The 14,703-nt window shown below is 39.2% G+C and overlaps 1 protein-coding gene across 6 annotated transcripts in view; it reads right to left on the reverse strand.

Annotated features, from left to right (window-relative positions):
• LOC110194581 (uncharacterized) overlaps positions 1 to 14,703 on the reverse strand; it is a 69,069-nt gene that overhangs the window by 33,632 nt on the left and 20,734 nt on the right. Inside the window, exon 1 of one of the 6 annotated variants that reach the window (XM_020967000.1) lies at positions 10,298 to 10,508. The exons of the other annotated variants lie outside the window; for them this stretch is intronic. The gene's annotated coding sequence lies outside the window, so the exon portion shown is untranslated. Of the gene's footprint in view, positions 1 to 10,297; positions 10,509 to 14,703 lie in introns of those variants that run through there. 6 annotated transcript variants of the gene reach the window in all.

Here is a 14,703-nt window from a genome sequence, read left to right on the forward strand (position 1 = left end):
GACGCTTAATACAGCAATGCATAGCAAACATAAGTCAAATGCAACACATAATAACACATATTGCAAATATACACATTATGTGCCCTTTGATGATTGGCACCATCCAGCTTCTCAGGTCAGCACCTCTTCCATTTTTCCTAGATGATCCTATGTGTCTGGCCCCTGATTAACAGAATCTGGCACTTGTGGATAACTTGAGTCGCTTGTTAGCATCCTCATACCCACTAGTCTGACATCTCTTCACTGTCTCCACAGCTGCAGCATCTTCTGGCAAACCAGGATGTGGCTTTTCCTCTCCTAGTCCCTTCAGCTGAAGCATGCTCCTGGCAATTTCAGCTGGTGATGTATAGCTTCTCTTCTAAGAAATGGGTAGTTAGAGGAAATCTATTTTGAGGGAAAGTTTATATAAACTGGCACCAAAAAAAAAAGGAAGATAGTACTTCAGATTGAGAAACTGTTTATTCATATGACTATTGTTAGTAATCTGAGTACATCTTCATGAGAGGGGACTTCGAATGCTGCACTTGCACATTCTGAGCATTTGCATTTAATAAAATAGTGATTTAAAAAAAATATCTGCCTCATTGATTCAACTTCTTCAGATCCTGGACTACATTTTAGGACAATTAGCATTTGGCCAAAGACACCTGGAAATGTCAATTTCTCAGAATCATAGATTGTGACCTGGACTCGGAAGGAAATACAAAGCAGAAAAGGTAGTCAAGGACTTGAGGCCCAGTCTTGGACTCATCTCTACAAGTGCCTGTTCTCAGCACATACTTACAGCCCACATGGCCTCAGAGGATGAGGGAGAAGGCAAAGAAGTCTCCTCAATTCTTGCTGGAAATCCAAGGGAGAGCTAGCAAAGCCCCCACATCATGTACTTGGAAGTGAGGAAGAAATAGGTGGAATTCATCCTTTTTCCTTTTATAGCCTATTTCAGCAGGAGATTCTTCTTGGCTCTTCCTTAACAATGCTCTTTAATGTACAATAGTCATAGGGACCAAGCAGCAACAGTGCTCTATCCACTGCGCCCCTCTCAAAGAGATTTTTTTTAAAAGGGGCACCAGCCCTGAACTCAGGAAGACCTGAGTTCAAATCTGGTTTCAGACCAAACACTTGATACTTACTAGCTATGTGACTCTGGACAAGTCACTTAACCCCAATTACCTATAAAAAGGGGGGGGGGGAAGGGGAAAGGACCTATTTCTACAAAAATACTTGTAGTAGTTTTTTTTTCTTGTGGTGGCAAAGAATTGGAAATTAAGGGTATATCCATCAATTGGGGAATGGCTGAACAAGTTGTGGTATATGACTGTGATGGAATACTATTGTAATATAAGAAATGATGAGCAGGATGATTTCAGGAAAACCTAAAAAGAGTTACATGAACTTATAAGTGAAGTGAGCAGAACCAGGAGAACATTGTACACAGTAATAGTAATATTGTACTATGATCAGCTGTGAATGACTTAGCAATTCTCAGCAATACAATGATCCAAGATAATTCTGAAGGACTCATGATGAAAAATGCTATCCACCTCCAGAGAAAGAACTGATGGAGTCTGAATGCTGATCAAAGCACACTATTTTTCACTTTCTCTATTTTTTCATGGACTTTTTTTTTTGGTCTATGTCTTCTTTCACAACCTGTCTAATATGGAAATAAGTTTTGCATGATTGCAAATGAATAACCTACTTACTGTCTCAGGGACAGGAGAGGAAAGGGAAAGAATTTGGAACTCAAAATTTTACAAAATGAATGTTGGAAATTGCTTTTACACGTAATTGGTAAAAAATAAAATATTATTTAAAAAAAACACAAAACTAAACAAAAAGAAAAGAAAAGGAGGCTCAGAGCATGTAACCCACTTGAAGAGGCCAGAGCACAGGCTCAGCTCCATGGTAAGTACCCTAGTCCAGCAGCTCAGAGGATTACCCAAGATATGATTGCAAAGAAGCAAATTTAATCTTGATGTCAGGAAAAACTTCCTAATAATTTGAGCTCTCTCCAGATGGAAAGGGGTAATGAGTTCCCTCTCACTGGAGGTCTTTGACTGAAGTTGTAGAGAGGATTCCTGTTCAGGTATGAGGGAGTTGGATTAGATGACTTCTGAAATTCTGGGTAAGATAGTATAAGCCAGAAACTTTTATCATCAGCTAGCAGAGCAGAAGCACAGAAGTTAGTCTGCCTTTCCATTTCCCTCAACCATGCAGTTGGAGCCATGAGAATGGTTATCCCTATTGTCAGTGCCACAAGCTACATTTTTCCTTTCTTATTTCAATAGAGATTATTTGTGCTACTAAAACTAGTTGTGATTTTTCTGGAAAGCACCAGGCTCTACTTTGTGTTAAATGCGTTAGTGTAAAAGGGATATGAACTGTCTGGAAGATTGAGATCTCTCTTTTACAATGGAAAACCAATGTGCATGTATGTACACAGAGAATCTGTTTAACAAGATTATAACTCTTCCATAAGTACATAGTATCATAATAAATCATTGAAAGCCATCCAGTCAAAATACCTCATTCTTACAAATGAGATAACTGGAGCCCAAGTGGGCTGAGTGAATTCCCTAAATTCACACAGGTCATTAGGGTCAGAGGAGGGATTGGAACCTGGGTTGCCTGACTCCAGAGCCAATTTCCTTCTACAATGCTACTCTGCTTCCTCAGAAGATTTTTTCTCTCACTTAGGGGTTTTTACATTTGTCCACATCAATGCTCTCTTGACCTTTCTCCCAAGGTATTCCAAATTTCTCCCTTCATACTCCAATGCTTCTACTAAGGAGGTCATTCCATGGCCCCATGCATGGGAATAGGTCTGCACTCTGGCCCCTTGTTAAATGGCACATGTGATCTATCAGCTCCTAATCGATCTTTGTGTGTCCCCATGACAACCTGGGGTTGTGTCAAAGTTGATTGGCTGTAGAACTAGGAGGAGTTGTTCCCTTAGCAGGGTATGAGTCCAGTCAATAAATATTTATTAAGTGTCTAACATGTGCCAGACACTGTGCTAAGTGCCTAGGATATAAAAAGAGGCAAAAGACAGTACCCACTCTTTAAGGAGCTCACAATCTAATAGAAGGGTACAACATAGGGGCTGTGGAAAAGCTCTACCCCTCTCTTTTGGTGGGGTCATTTCTTTGGGGACAGATATAGGTAAACTCTCCCATAGCCTTCCAGCAAGGAGTTGAAAGGCAGGGGGAGGATTTCTTTCCTTTTTTCCACAAATCGATCATGGTGGTCTGCAACAAGCACAAATAGATTTGGTGATCAACACGTACTATCTCATCTGAGATGGGACCTCAAGTCCATGACTGCCTCTCCTGATTTATGCTTCTTTCCTCAAGCACAGATCACTGAAGAGTGATCCCAATGATAAGAGGTGGGCTTTTTCAGACTCAGTGGCTACCTCATGAGTTCAAGAGGTCCAGAGTTCTTGGTTTGGGTCTGGCAGCCTACAACTACAGCCTTCTCAGAGAAGAAAATGATCACCACCAGAATGCTACAACTGAAAGGGTCAAGAAATTCTAAGCCATTTTCTTGCTGGTGAGAATATTGAGACTTTGTGAGAGTTGCTTGGACAGTATAGAGCCAAGGTGAACCTGAAATATCTCTTCAACAGTCCAACTTATCCTCTGGGAATCTTTACCTTCCAGGAGAATGGGTCACATAGCTAGTGTTATATGTTCGAGGTCACATCTGAACTCAGGTCCTCCTGAATCCAGGGCTGGTACTCTATCCACTGCACCACCTAGCTGCCCCACACATTAAATACTTTTTAAGAAGAAATCCTATTCATCATTTTTGGGGAGACTTTAGACATGAACCGTATCTGATCTTTGTATAAGAGATTTTCTCTGTAAGTTCTATTCTGGAATAGGATCAATGAGCAAGAGGGTGTGAGAAAAAGCCTCTACCCAACCTTTTTATATATTTGGGACTAGAGCCAGGGCCCCTTTTGTGGGAGCCCTTCCTCCCCCAAGCTACAGGTAACATTTCTATCAAGGTTGGAAATTCCATCCTGCTATGGCAGATGGAGGCCATCTAACACCCTTTGAGGCCAATAGAAAATCTTAGATTTTTTTTTTCTTCTCTGACACCACCTAAGTATAAAAAGGAAGTGATATTTCTCCTAGTAAACCCAGCCTTTCACCTATTATTTCTGATATCTATTGTGATATCCCCTTTCTCCCATTTGGTCTTTTCCTGTCTAGCACAGAAAATTTTGGTGTCCTCTAAACTACTGCTACATGAGGATATTTAAGGTTATAAACTATGTAATTTTTAAAAAATCTTCACAACTAACATTTTTGTTAAAATTCTGACATCCAGAATCAATAAGGAATAGATGTAAATTTATGTCATTGTCCAACAAATGGTCATCTCTAATTGTATGACCTGTAAACATATCAAATTCAATATATCCAAAACAGAACTGATTATTTTACTCTCCATGTTTATTTTTCCTCCACACTTTCCCATTTCTGTTGAGGGCGTCATCCTTCCACACAAGTTTATAATCTTGGAGTAATTCTTGACTCTTCCTCTTCCTTCCCTTACCTGCCAAATTCAATCAGTTGCCAAGACTTGTTGATTCTACCTGTAATCAATGACCTAAAACTTCAGTCACTTAGTCAAAAGCATTTTTAAGTGCATACTATGTACCAGGAACTATGCTAAGTTCTAGGGATATAAAGTAAGCTGCCCTCCCCCCCCAAAAAAAATTCGCTGCTCTTAAGGAGCTCATTGAGGCAGCTAGGTGGCTCCGTGGATAGAGCCCTGAGCCAGGAGTCAAGAAGAGCTGAGCTGAAATCCATCATGATACTTAATAGCTGTGTGACCCTAGGCAAATCACTTAACCTCTGTTTATCTTAATCCACTGGAGAAGGAAATGGTAAACCAGCCCAGTATCTTTACCAATTAAACTTCTTGAACTGTATGGTCCACAGGGTTACAAACAGTTGGACGTGATTGGACAACTGAACAACAACAAGAAACTCACACTCTAATGGAGGAGACAACATGAAAACAACTATGCGCAAACAAAATATATACAGGATAAGATGGAGATAATTAGCAGAGAGGGAAGTCATTAGCATTTAGCAGGGATCAGGAAAGGTTTCTTGTAGAAAGTGGGATCCTAGCTGGGACTTGAAGAAATCAGGAAATCCAAGAGGAAGAAAATTCCAGGCATGGTGAACAAACAGTGAAAAAGTCTGGAGTCTGGAGATGGAGTGTCTTATGCAAGGAACAGCAAGGAGGCCAGTGACACTGTATCATAGAATTTTTTCTAAAGTATAAGAAGACTGGAAAGGCAGGAAGGGGCCAAGTTACAAAGTGCTTTGAAGGCTAAATAGAGGATTTTACATTTGATTGTGGAAGTAATGGGGAGCTATTGAAGTTTATTGAATAGAGGAGTGACATTTTCATACTTGCATTGAGTTTACATGGACTAAGCACAATCCTTGGAGATATCCCTAAAAAACATTTCTTTGGCTCATTTTTGTTCTCATCCAGAGTTTTCTCTAGAAATCTCAAAATTACAGGAAAATTTAGAACTAGAAGGAACTTTAGAAATCATCTATCTTGTCCTGCACCTCCATTTTATAAATGGTGAAAAAATGAAGCCTACAGATGTCAAGTGACTTGACTAACATTTCATAAGTAAAAAGTGACAGCCGCAGGATCTGTGTGAGTCCTCTGACTCCAAGTTCTACTGTACTATACAGCACATGCATTGTTTTCCACCAAAATGATTCCCAGTTCCCATGTAAGAACTGATGGTAATAATGAATATTGGGTATAGAACAGATTTTATTTCATCCCACAGAAAATGAAAAACAACACAAAGGACTCACAAAAGATTAGTGTGGCATTGCTAGAAGAGTCAGATTTGACTGGATTTGACTCCATTTCTGATACTTAATTACCTATGTGACCTTGAGCAAGTTACTTCACCTCTCTGGACCTCAGTTTCCTCATGTGTAAAATAAGAGGATTGGACAAGATATCCTCTGAGGTCTCTTCCAGCTCTTGATCTATGAACCAATGATAATCAATATTCTCCTCCTCCTATTCCTAGTGAGTTCCTTCTCCACCCTAGGGTCCTATACCAGTCTCCAACCTTACAGTACTACCCTAAGAATTCTGAATTCCCCTTCAAAAGAAAATAATCTTGGAGTTGCTTAATCATCTTTTCTCCAAGAGGTTAGAACTGTCCAGGAATCCCCCACCCCCCTTTAGAAGACTAATCCTTAAACTTTCCAGGAACTTAGGAATTCCCCTCTCCTTATTCAAAAGGCAGGGTCTAAGAATTTAGCATTGTCCAGGAAATCCCCTCTCATGTACCCAGGAAGCTAGTCCATGAGTTTCGTGTCATCCAGAATATCCCCATCTTTTATAGAGGAGGCTAGATCCAAGAGCTCAGCATTGTCCAAGAAACCTCCCCTTCTCTGTCCAGGAGTCTGGGACAAGTGACTTCATCCTTCCTAAAGATTTATGGTTGAGAACACTGAAACTGCCTCTTTGCCACCTCTAGGGCCAAATGAGTGAGAGCCTGTTGCAATTGTAGTGTTTCTGTGCCTGTCCAAAGTTGAGTAGAGGAGAGGTTGGATGAATGAATAGGCTTTTCCCTCCCCTAGGATACAGGTTGACTCAATTCTTCTGTGGTTCTTTCTCTGATTGGCCAAATCTCTAACTCAAAATTCCCAGCTCCCTTTTACAGGCTCTAGTTCACCATAGTTTGGGTCAAGCAAATCATCATCAGTTCCTCAATGAGGTGAATCAGATGACAAATATCCACGTCAAGAAAAAGTCCCCAGTCCTCTTAACAAAGTACCTTTGACAACTATGGCTGGGAGAGAATTATTTTTTTTTAAATCTGGATCTTTGGGAGATATTTATTGAAGGGTTTCTATTTGTTTTCTATGGTTCCTGTTTTGCATTCCCCATTCTTTCTTTTTTAAAAAAAATAATATATTTTCTCCAGTTACATGTAAAAACAATTTTTAACATTTGTTGTTTTGAGTTCCTCAAAACTTTAAAAATGTTTAAAATTGTTTTGACATGTAATTGGAGACAAATAAAATAAATTAAAAATAAAAAATAAAGTTTATCTTTTTAAACTTTAGGGAAAAAAATAAATAAATTTTGAGTTCCAAATTCTATCCTTCCTTCCCTCCCTTACCCTATCCCTGAGATGGTAAGCAATCTGATATAGGTTATATATGTACAATCATGTAATACATATTTCCATATTTGTCATTTGGTGGAAGAAAACTTGAACCAAAAAAAATGTAAGAAGGAAAGAAAGTAAAAAATAGTATACTTTAGAATGTATTCAGACACCATCAGTTCTTTCTGGAGACAGAATTTTTCATCATGAATCCTTTGGGATTGTCTCGGATCACTGTATTGCTGAGAATAGCTAAGTCATTCATAGTTCTTCATCTTACAATATTGCTGTTACTGTGTACAATGTTCTCTTGGTTCTGTTCACTTCATCAGTTCATGTAAGTCTCTCCAGGTTTTTCTGAAACCTGTTAGTCATTTCTTATAACACAATAATATTCTACCACAATTATATACCACAACTTGTTCAGCTATTCCCCAACTGATGGACATCCCCTCAATTTCCAATTCTTGGCCACCATAAAAAGAGCTGCTATAAATATTTTTGTACAAATAGATCCTTTTCCTTTAAAAAAAATCTCTTTGGCCCAAAGAGATCAAACAAATGGGAAAAGGACCCACATGTACAAAAATATTCATAGCAGCTCTTTTTGTGGTGGCAAAGAATTGGAAATTGAGAGGATGCCCATCAATTGGGGAATGGCTGAGCAAGTTGTGGTATATGAATGTAATGGAATAGTATTGTGCTATAAGAAATGATGAACAGGCTGACTTCAGAAAAAACTGGAAAGACTTATATGGTCTGTTGCTGAGTGAAGTGAGCAGAACCAAGAGGACTTTGTACACAATAACAGCCAACATTATGCAATGACTAAGTTTGTTAAACTGAACCCTTCTCAGCATTACAAGGACCTAAGACATCTCCAGAGGCCTTGGGATGGAAAATGCTGTCCACATCCAAAGAAAGAAGGATGGAAGTCGAATCGCTGTCACTTATTTTTACCTTCTGTTGAGTTTTGTTTCATCTTTCTGATGGTTCCTCCTATTGGTTTTAATTTTTACTTACAACTTCACTAATGTGAAAATATGTTTAATGGGTATGTAAATGTAAAGCCTATATCAAATTGTGTGCCGTCTTGGGGAGGGTGGGGTGGAGGAAGGGGGAGAGAAAAATTTTCAACTCAAAAGCATATGGAAGTGATTGCTGATAAATCAAATTAAATTAATAAAAAAAAATCTCTTTGGGATATGGACCCACTGCTAGATCATAGTTCCAAATAGCTCTCCAGAATGGTTAGATCAGTTAACAACTCCACTAACAGTGTACTAGTGTCCAAATTTTCCCACATCCCCTCCAAGATTTGTCATTTTCCTTTCTTCCCATATTAGCCAATCTGATAGGTGTGAAGTAGAACCTCAGAGTTGTTTCAATTTGCATTTCTCTAATTAATAGTGATTTAGAGCATTTTTTCATATGACTACAGATAGCTTTGATTTATTTTTCTGAAAACTGCCTGTTCATATCCTTTGACCATTTGTCAATTGAGGAATGACATGTATTCTTAAAAATTTGACTCAGTTCTCTATATATTTGAGAAATGAGGCCTTTATCAGAGATACCTGTTGCAAAATTATTTTCCCAGTTTTCTGCTTTCCTTGTAATTTTGGTTGCATTGGTTTTGTTTGCGTAGCCTTTGACCCAGCAATACCACTGCTAGGTCTATATCCCAAACACATCCAAAATAAGGGGAAAGGCCCTATTTGTACAAAAATATTCATAGCAACTCTTTTTGTGGTGGCTAAGAATTGGAAATTGAAGAGATGTTCATCAGTTGGGGAATAGCTAAACAAGCTGTGGTATATGATTATAATGGAACATTATTATGCTATAACAAATGACAAGCAGGAAATGATGAGCAAGAGGATTTCAGAAAAACCTGAAGAGACTTACATGATGCATAGTGAAGTGAACAGAACCAGGAGAACATTGTACACAGCAACAGCAATACTGTAAGATGAAGAACTATGAATGACTTAACTATTCTCAGCAATACAATGATCCAAGACAATCCCAAAGGACTAATAAGGAAGTATACTGTCCACTTCCAGGGAAAGAACTGATATTGTTTGAATACAGACTGAAACATGTTATTTTTCACTCTTTCATTTTTTTCTTTTATTTGAGTCTTTTTGTACAAAACCACTAATATGGAAATATTATACATAATTGCACATGTATAACCTATATCTGATTGCTTACCCTCTCAGGGAGAGGGGCAGGGAAGGAAACAGCGAGGAAAGGAAAAAATTTGGAATTCAAAACTTTAAATAAAAACATTAAAAAAATAAAGTCAACTTGTTTATCATTTCTTATAGCACAATAGTATTCCATTATACCACAACTTGTTCCGTCATTCCCCAATCGATGGACATCCCCTCAATTTCCAATTCTTCAACACCACAAAAAGAGCTGCTATGAATATTTTTGTACATGTGGGCCCTTTTCCCATTTATATACTCTCTCTGGGATACAGTGATAGGCAGCTTCTTTACCACAGGGAATATTCATCTGGGGCTCTGCTGAGCCATCCCATAGCCCCACAGTTATTTTGGCTCTTCTGTGAGTCAGACTAACACCTATATTCCATCAGCATAGCAAGAAGCCTTCAAATCAAGTCTATCTTCGTTGCTGTTATTGTTGTTGTTACCTTGATTCCTCCTTAACAGAAACTCCCTAGGCTGTCTTTACATTTGGTGTAGGATGAGTAAACTTTCAACTCCAATCCTGTCCTTGGGAGCTAGTACCAGGATCATACTGGAGGGACAGGGGGTAGCTGGAGACTTTTGTCCTACATTCCTGCACTTACACCCAAAATGCTGTTTTTATATTAGCAAATAGCATGTCTTCACCTGGTGGTTTTGAGATTGTGGTAAGAAACCATACATAAAGTTGTTTCCTAAACACTAAAGTACTAAATTAATGGCAAATTGGAATTAGTGATTGGGCGGTCCTTTTTGAAAGATTAATTTCAGTAGCCTATACTTTAAATGTCATAGACTACGTCCAATGACAAATAAAATTTTTGTTCTGATAGAGAGTAGTTTTTGACCTTCATTGGCCAAAAGACAACTGTGGAGTTAAAGCAGGAGAGAGACATACCTGGGTTCCCTTGTTGGGGGCAACTGCAGAAGAGCCACAAGGGAGTTCAAAGCTCACTAACAACTTCTAGAAGCACTTGGGAACTGTGAGGGAACTTATACCACCCTAGTCACAACACCAGGCACAAAGGCAGTGAGCAATCTCTGGAGAGCAGCCTTCTAAAAATCCTCTACAGGGAAACTGTGACACCTGCCTCTGTGGGGAATTTACACAGAACTTTGGCATAGAATTGTTCATTTGGGGAGGATTCTGTTGGACTTACAAGGATTCTATTTTGTTTCCAGGGACTCTGTTGCCTACAGTTGTGCACTGCATTCTCACAAGAGAAATTAGAGTTATTTAGCAAGTGGTGTGAGGAAGTGATTTTCAGTGCATCAGTACACAAAGGCTAGGAGCCATGAAAATGAAACCTTCCAAATTACAATAGAAGCCTTCATATCCCAAGAATCTTTTGACAAAGGGTGGCACATATATGAAAGCTATTCAGACATCTTAACAGAGTTTTAAAGAATTCATCTAATTGTTCTCACCTCTGTTATCACATAGATTTTGTTTTTGAGGCAATTGGGGTTAAGTGACTTGCCCAGGGTCACACAGCTAGTAAGTGTTATGTGTCTTTGGCTGCATTTGAACTCAGGTCCTCCTGAGTTCAGGGCTGCGCCACCTAGCTGCCCCATTTTTGGGGGAGAGCAGACCTAAGATTTCCTTTTTTTTTTTTGGCAATGGGGTTAAGTGACTTGCCCAGGGTCACACAGCTAGTTAGTATTATGTGTCTGAGGGCAGATTTGAACTCAGGTCCTCCCGAGTGCTCTATCCACTGTGCCACCTAGCTGCCCCACAACACCCCCTTTTGTTACAATCCTGTAGGCCACCTAGCCCAACTAGCAGAGTACGAATCTCCTCTATACCATCCCAGTAAGTGATTGTCCAACTTTTGCTTGAGCAACACAAGTGGTAGAAAAATCAGTATCTACCAAGGCAGCCCAATCCGTGATTGGAACGGCTTTACATGTTGTTCCTTATATTGAACTGGAAGTTAGCTCTACCACTTCTAGCCATCAGTGATATTTCTGCCCTCTGGGGTCAAGAAGCTTATGCCTAATCCTTCTTTCATTGGATGTTGTCATTGTATGGAACTCCTTGGTTGTGAAACTCGATCTACCAATATAGTCTTAGACCCTAAGGGATCGATGGCTAGATTTATGAACTTGGATGAACATGGATAGGTCTGTGAACTTAGATGAGAAAAAGAGTTGCACTTTTCTTTTCACTAACTTCTAACTGAAATTAAGTATTTCCTTCAATGATGAATGTAAGTAACAAAACCATTATTCTGAGGTGTCCTTCCCCTACCACAAATCTCTTCCTTAAGGTAAACATCCCTAGTTTCTTCAATTCATCTGCCTATTACCAAGTTTTGCGTCCCCACACAAGTCTTGTTTTCCTTCTCTGGTCATGCTCTGGCCTAACGATGACCCTCTTAAAATGCCATGCCCAAAATTAAAGAAAAAACTCAAGGTGTGATCTCACATTGACTTTTTTGGGCTGCCAAATCATGCTATTTAGATTTTTCATTTATCCCTGTTACATGTTATCATAATAGATTTGTCCCATTGGTCCCTAGGCCATTATGATCTTTTCTGGATATCAATTTTCCCATTTAACAAAAAAGACCAAATATTTATTTTTTAAATAAGATTTCCCCCTAATTATATGTTAAAACAATTTAAAACATTTTTTAAAAAAAGTTTTGAGTTACAAATTCTATCCTTCTATCCCTCCCTCCCTTCCTTCCTCCCTGAGATGGTAAGCAATCTGATATAGGTTATACATGAAGAGCAAATATTTATTAAGAACCCACTGTGTTCGCTGCCCTGGGGATATAAAGATAAAAGTGTCCTATAAGAGATTACATTCTAGTGGGGGGAGGAATGGGATGGGGAAAGGAAATTATAGCTACTTATTCAATATATTAACTGTCATTTCACTAACGTCATTCTGAGATTTATGTCATCTGAAAAAAAATGATAAGCAGTATTTCCTTCAGGTAGGGCCCTAGAGGACACAGAAGAGGCAGCCTCTCTGACTGGGAATACCCTTGGGTTTTGGGGAGTAGACCACAGCAACATCTGAGCCAGGGGGATTGCAGGGGACACAGAAGGAGCAGAGCTAAAAGAAGGGTTGACAAAAAAACAGCCCAATGCATTGCTCAGAGGTAGCTCACCATAAAGTTCTGACCAAGAACACTGAAACCTGCCAGTACTCCGAGCACAGGCTCAAACAAGAGAAGTGGTAGCCAGGAACCTAGAATATCAAAGTTAGGCCCAGATAGGACCTGACCACCCCATTCAAGAGGGTGGGAGGTGGTGGAGGCTGACTCTGGTACTAAATCTTGAATGGGATGTCCCAGTGAAGACTTCTCAGTGTAATTAAAGTAATGAGTTCAGAAGGTAGTGTGAGAAATGAACTCTCAGAAGTGAAGGCTCCTCAAAGGGTCAAATAAGTCTTGATTATTACTTTCAAAATCCTCCCCCACTTAGACCCTGTTTTTAAGCACTTAACAGAAAGAATAAGCCCTGCCCCACCCCCAACCTGAGCTTCCGGCCTCTTTCCTTGTCTTTGAATTTCGGGCCTAGAATGTAAGCCTCACCTCCCAGTTAAGAGGATAGGAAGAAACTTTTGAGCTTAGAATGTAAGCCCACCCCCAGGTAAGGGGGTAAGGGATAGTGGTGGGTGGAGGCTTGTTTGCATGGTGGGCGGAGATTTGCTTTCATTAGGCGGCCCGTTACTCCCTCTCTCTCTCTCTCCACGTGTATCGAAGGCGCAGACAGCCATCTCGCGACATCGTAATAAAGGTAACCTTTACTTTCCAACATGAGGTCTCTGAGTTTAATTTGGGTTGGGGTCGCTGTCCCACACAATCTCAAACAATAAACCAAGGCTAGAGATAAGAGTAAACAGACAATAATTAATATCATAAAGAAATATTATAGGTCAAGAATTGTCCAAGAAGAAAACCCAGAAGAGAATAACACCCAACACTTACAAACAGAGTCTCTGAGGAGAAAACGGTTTGGCTGCAAAGACTGTTAGAGTACCTGTAAGAAGTGAAGAGAGAGATCACGAATAAAGTGAAATTTATTGAGGAAAGGCTTGGAACAATAAATAGCTTAGAAAAAAGGTGGTGAACGTCACCCAAGAAAACCTCCCTGAAAATTAGGACAGATCAAATAGAAATCAATGACTCTGTGAGACAACAAAAAAGATTAGGACAAAATCAAAAGATTCAAAAAGTAGAAGAAAATGTATCTTCTATAAAAAAAACAATGTGCCTGGAAAAAATATCAAGGAAAGGTAATCTAATATCATAGAACCAACTAAAAATCATGACCTAGTTTGGTGAGCATGTTGTACAAATGCAAAGAGCCTAGAAAATGTTTGTTAAATTGAATTGAAATCCCAAATGTATGTCTATATAGGAGTAATTAGCAAAAATAATGAACAAAAAGAGCCAAATACAAATTCCCACAAGTTGACATTGATGCTTTAATTAACACTTTTTTTGTCTTTCAACCAGTTCCAAATCACATAACCATCACTCCACCTACACCATTCCAAGACTGACAAATACTTGCTGAGCTCCAGGTCTATCTGTAGAAAGCATGCCCTGGAGTAACTTAAAGAACTTAAAGGATATGACCTTTGTTCTAGCATCTCTTATACAAAGTGTAGACATGTGCTTAGCATAGTGCCTGGCACACGGTAGGCACTTAATAAATGTCTATTGACTATTATTTACTATTGACATGCTTACTGAAGCCACTTTGAGGCAACTGATTGACATCTCCTTGATGTACTGAGGGATACTTAGCCAGCTGCAGAATTGTAGACTACAGACACTTCACTGAAGATAATTGACTGAGATAATAATAAAAATAGTAGCAACATTGATATAGCACCTACTATTTGCCAAGCATTATTGCTAAGAGCTTTACAGATATTATCTCATTTGGTCCTTGATTGAGTCATGACTATTACAGATCTGAGCCACACCCTTGGCTTATAAAAAGAAGAGAGATCAAGATGCTTAAAGCTAACATGAGAATGGAGAGAGAACACCCCTGAGGAAGAGCTATGATGTCTGGAAAGTGAGCTTGGTTTCCAGTGGAAGGAAAGCCTCTTTACTCAAGTAATAATAATAGCATTTATATAGTACCTGAAGGCTTACAAAGCACATTACACATATTATCTCATTTTATCCTAACGATAACCCTAGAAGGTAGGTGTTATTATTATCCCCACTTTACAGATGAAGACGTTAAGGTTAACAGAAGTTAAATGACTTGTCCAGGCTCACACAGCTAGGAAGTGTCTGAGGTCTGTTTTGAACTCATGTCTTCCTGACT

This window comes from Phascolarctos cinereus, unplaced genomic scaffold, assembly GCF_003287225.1.
Source record: "Phascolarctos cinereus isolate Bilbo 61053 unplaced genomic scaffold, phaCin_HiC Scaffold_4;HRSCAF=312, whole genome shotgun sequence".
Classification (NCBI taxonomy): Eukaryota; Metazoa; Chordata; class Mammalia; order Diprotodontia; family Phascolarctidae; genus Phascolarctos; species Phascolarctos cinereus.